At 27.6% G+C, this 5,747-nt stretch overlaps 1 long non-coding RNA gene across 1 annotated transcript; it reads left to right on the forward strand.

Moving 5' to 3' along the window:
* Positions 1-232: 232 nt before the first annotated feature.
* LOC143054660 (uncharacterized) lies at positions 233-5,174 on the forward strand. The gene is made up of 3 exons (XR_012971771.1): positions 233-290; positions 3,435-3,514; positions 4,784-5,174. It is a non-coding gene; the product is annotated as an uncharacterized LOC143054660 (long non-coding RNA).
* The last annotated feature ends 573 nt before the right edge of the window (positions 5,175-5,747 follow it).

The raw sequence follows: 5,747 nt of genomic DNA on the forward strand, positions 1-5,747 counted from the left end.
GTAAATTTGTATTTATATGTATATATATATATATTAATTATGATTAGTTATCATAAATACAATACATTGATTTTAACAATTTGTCTAAGTTCTTAGTTATGTGGAGGTCATCATAATGTAACGTAAATACGGAAGTTGTACTATTCATTATTCGATGTTGGTTATAATTTAATCATTGACCCTTAACCTTGATCGGCATAATCTCGTGAAAATTGAGATGATCGAATGATTGAAGGATAACACGTGGAATGATTTCTTGAACAAAGGATCTAAATTGAGTATTTCTAAAGGTGAGTTTTGTTATATTCCCATTGACTTATGATAAATTGATCAAGAAGGATTTTTTTTTTTCCTAAAATATATGATATTTTCCAGTAATTAGACAGTAGACAGTACGGGGTCAAAAATCATGTCCTACAGGTAAACATTGACCATGCGTCACATTTAAACATCTTAAAATAATACATTTGTTTACATTTGAGTTTTTCTACATAATATATATAGTAATACAGAAGAATGATCATGCGCAATAATACATTATGGTTATTATATTTTTTTATAAACATCATTCAAAAATCTACTTGTTGTTTTATCAAGAAGTTTCATATTTTCATAATGTTGTTTAAATTCTGTTTTAAATATTCTATAGACATCAACATTGTTTTGTTTATACTCTGATGCATATGTAGATTTATGAATAGAGAATAATATTACAGTGAGAAATAGATTAATGTCATAATAATTTTTATCATATATTTTGTAGCCTAGTATTAGATTTTTGAAGGTGATTATGTGTGTTCCCATTTTTATTTTATCAAGGAGTATTTTGACCTTTTTCCAAAAGTTTTTAAAGTATTTGCATGAAATGAAAAAATGTTCATAGTTTTCTAATTGGTTGCAAATATGGCACTGGTCATCATTTTTCAGATGCCAGGTGTACAATAGTTGTTTACAAGGAAGTATATAATGAAGTAACTTCCATCTGAATATTTTTAGTTTGTTTACTTGTAAACTATTGAATATAAAGTTCAGCATTTTGTACAAATGGCTTGATGAATCTAATTTTAATTGTGTTTTCCATTTTAGAAAGCCAATTGGTGTTTTTTCCAGTATATAACATGAGCTAATACTTTTATAAATTTCTTTTGATGGAAGGTTTTCAATTCTGATCAATTTTGTATTATTTTGTGTTTTTAAGTATAGCCTTTTATCTGTTTTAACTTGAGTATTGCGCGAGTTATCTGATTTCATTATCATTTGCCATTTTTTTGGTATTGCAGCTCTTATTCTAGATAGTTCTGATATCCAGTTGGATTTGAGGGTCAATTTATCTAATACTGCCTTTTGTGATATATTTCCTGCTTCATCTATTATATCATTAATAAATAGTATTCCATTGGTTATCCAATGTGAGAATATTAAACATTTGTTTTGAAACTTTATATGTGTATTGCCCCATATGTATTGTTGTCTTATATTAATAAAATTTGTACTGTTGGTTTTTATTTCAGAGATATTTTTCATCTTAAACCAACTTTTGACTATTTCTAAATAGAAAAGAGGGATTGTTTTACTGAGTTTTGGGATTGCTTTTATGCTACCTGGATTCATGTTAAATAAAGAAAAGTTTTCTCCAAATTTATTGAAAAAGAAAAGGGGGATGACTTTCCAGTTTGCAAATTGTGTTGATGTTAAACGTTTGACCCAGGATAATTGTATAGCTGATAAAAAATCATCAATGTTGATCATTTTAAGGCCTCCTTCCAAGTAATCTTTACATAGGGTGATTCTTTTAACTTTTTCTTTTTTATTACCCCAGATGAAGTTGTAAATCATTTTTTTAAATTCATTTAAAAATTCTTTGGAAATGGTTGTTACTGATGCCAAGAAAGTTAAATTTGGTAAGATGAGAGATTTAATTACTGTTATTCTACCTATCATTGTGAGATTTCTTCTGTTCCAGCTATTGATTGTATCTTGAGACTTTCTTAGAATTTTTTCAGTATTTAATTTGTCACATTCATTTCTAAAGTATACACCTAGGCTTTTAATAGGTTCTTTATTCCAGTTAATGTTTTCATATTTATCTTTACAGCTTTTAAGTCTGCCTAGCCATATTCCTTCTGTTTTTGATCGGTTGAGTTTAAGACCTGAGAGCGTTCCAAATATTTCAATAATATTCAGAGCATAGCTAATTTCTTGCTTGCATTTTAAAAAAAGAGTTGTGTCATCGGCTAATTGTGAGATTTTCAGACTATGTGTTTTGGAATCTAATTTTATTTGAAATCCCTTAATACCAGTATCTTGTCTTATTTTGCATGCAAGAATTTCTACTGCTATTGTGAAAATTAGAGAGCTGCACGGACAGCCTTGACGTATCCCGCGAGATACATTGTAAGTTTCTGAAATCCACCCATTATTTAGCATGCAGCCTTTAATATTCTTATATAATGTTTTAACCCATTTAATAAAAGAGTTTGGTAGACCAAATTTTATAAGGGCTTCATACATAAAGTCCCATTCTAGCGAATCAAAAGCTTTTGAAAAATCAATAAAGAGTAATGCACCATCTATGTTAAAAGTTTCAGCATAGTCTATAATGTCTTGGATTTGGCGTATATTAAAACCAATATATCTATTTTTGATATACCCATTTTGATCTCCATGAATTATTTTCAGCAGTATTGGTTTTAAGCGCTGGGCTATTGTATATGCAATGAGTTTAGTGTCTACATTTAATAGCGTAATTGGTCTATAATTATCCAGTGACAAAGGGTCTTTTTTTTTGTAAATTAAAGAGATGATACCTATCTTTTGTATAGTTGTTAGTTCTCCCTCATCATAGCATTTATTAAAAACTTCAACTGTAAATTCTTTTAAATTACTCCAAAAAGTGCGATAAAATTCTACGCTTAACCCATCTATTCCTGGAGATTTATTTAATTTCATGTTGAATATTGCTTTAGTGCATTCTTCTATAGTTAAGGCCCCCCCCCCCCCCCCCCCCCCCCCCAAGGAATCACTTTCTTTTTCTGATAGTTTGTGATCAATGTTGGTTTCATTTATATAATTTTTTATATCATTTAAGTTTGGAGAAGTGCTTTTATATAAGTTTTCATAGTATGATCTTTCTATATTTAGGATTTCTGCAGAATCTGTTACTATTTTCCCTTGATTATTTTTTAGCGCTGTAATGCTCTTTTTTGTTTGTCTTGATTTTTCAAGGCCAAGGAAATATTTAGTATTTTTCTCTCCTTCTTCTAGCCATTGTACTCTAGATCTTATTTGTGCACCTTTAACTTTATTTAAATAGAGGTGTTCAAGTTCATTTTCAATGTTTTTAATTTCTTTTTTTATAATTTGGCTTGCATTTGTTTTCTCATTTAGTTTTCTTAATTTTATTTCTAAATTTTTTATATCATTTTTATTTTCAGATGATCTTTGTTTGCAGTAAGTAAGAGTTGCGGTTCTTACCTCTGATTTAAACATATCCCAGAGTGTTTTTAAATTTTTGGTGAGTATTTGTACTTTATAATTTTTGATTAAATCATTTATGAGGTCAATATATTTTTGCTCTTTAAGTATACTATTGTTAATTTTAAAGAAACCCCTGCCTCTTTCTTCTGAATTTTGTCTAACTTGTAAAGAAATGGCTTGGTGATCAGTGTATGAGATCATTGCAGGTCTAATATCTGCTTTTATAACATGCGGTCTTATATCAGGACTAATCAAGAAGAAGTCAATTCTGCTCGCTATGTTTGTTTCATTTTTCCTTCTCCATGTGAATTGACTAGTATTTGGATTAAGTTCTCTCCATATATCTGTTAAATTATTTTTCTTTATTAGTTTTTTTAAGCTATTTACTGGTTTGTAGTTTCTTGGGATGATATTAGTTTTTCTATCATTAATTGAGAGAGTTTCGTTCATATCACCTCCTAATATAAGGATACCCAAACGATTGTTTTCAATTATATTTTGAACCTTTTTGAAAAATTTGTTTCTATTTTTGTGTAGATTTGGAGCATAAACATTTATTAGAGTAAAAATATTGTCATTTATTTCTATGTTTATCAAAATTATTCTACCTTCATTATCTTTTATTTCGTTTATTGTTTTACATTTTAAATTGTTTTTGACAAAGATTGAAACACCTCTTGATTGTGTGTTACCATAACTATGAAACATTTTGCCATCAAACTCTTTATTTATTGTTTGTTCAATATTTTCTATAAAATGTGACTCTTGAATGAAAAGAATGTTACATTTTTGATTTTTTGTCCATAGTTGTAATCTTTCTCTTTTGTTTTTTTGGCCTAAACCTTGACAGTTTAGTGATATTATATGAAGATTTTCACCCATTGTTTAATTTAGAGTTTATATGTGTAGTTGATATCAAAACTACATTTACAAGGAGACATATTTGTTTCACATCATATTCACAAAGTACTTTCATTAAATGTTTGGTTTTAAAGTTACACAGTATACTATAAAAACATTGGTACATGTACATGCTTATTTGTGATTTAAATATATACAGTACTGGTAAACAAAATATGTGCACATACTTCACAATGTTCATGGAAGAAAATGAGACATAACAACACAAATATATATAAGCATTCATACACGTATTTAAACACATATTTTCATTTAATTGTCCCCATACATTAGATTTAAGTATTGCTTTTTTGCCATAATTTGAGACTATAAATATATAATAAAAAAAAACCAGATATATTCTTTTTGTATCATGTATAATAATTTCATTGTTATTTATTTGTAGGTTTGTTATTTTAACAGTATAATGAGATTGTAGGACTATGTACATGATGTAGGCGTTTACCATGTTTACAGTATTTACGGAAACAATTGGAGTAGTTATTGTTTGCAGAACATACAGAATTAGTACTTGCATTTTTTTACAGAGGAACATGTTAGATGGTGATACATGTATTTGACTTGCGATGGATTGACAAAAGATTTTTATATTGTGGATTAAATTGGGCATTTGAAATATTTCTAATGTGTGGATTACAAGTGATATCCAAATGTTGTTTACATGATGTAAAATAGGACTATGAATATGTTCTACTATTATAAGGATTAAAATGGACGGATAATTTGTTATAAAGCAAGGATGTATCATTGAGAAGTTGTTGCGGATAGTTAGCGAGTTAAACAGAAAAACTGAATTCAGATATATGTGGATTAATGAAATGATATCTATCAGGGATAGCTTCTTTATAAACTTTAAATTTGTTGGATCTATTTCATTTTTATTTCTGACAGCTATTCTATTTTCTATAAACAGTTCAAAAATATATTTATTTAATATGTTTATTGTATTTTGATTCTGTATTATTAGTGTCTTAATAAATTTGATTATTGATACAATTTTTCGTATGTATTTTTCATAAACAGGGAAGGCTGTTTTAGTGATTGTTTTATCACATCTTGACTTGTTCTCATCTCTTGTTTGTTGGATCGCATATTGAGAGCAGAAACATTTATTCATTGGTTTGAGGAATGGGGTTATTTGAAAATCTTTCTTTTCCATAATAAACAATATTATACACAGTTCATTACATATATATACATTTTCATTCACATGATTAATATTTATATTATTACTAAATTCAAGGTATATATAATCTAGAATTATATCACACTTTGACTTATTTTTTTTTGTATTTTTTTTTGCATAAAAAGAAAAATAGACAAACAAGTAAAAAATATAATACAATATT

This window comes from Mytilus galloprovincialis, chromosome 12, assembly GCF_965363235.1.
Source record: "Mytilus galloprovincialis chromosome 12, xbMytGall1.hap1.1, whole genome shotgun sequence".
NCBI lineage: Eukaryota > Metazoa > Mollusca > Bivalvia > Mytilida > Mytilidae > Mytilus > Mytilus galloprovincialis.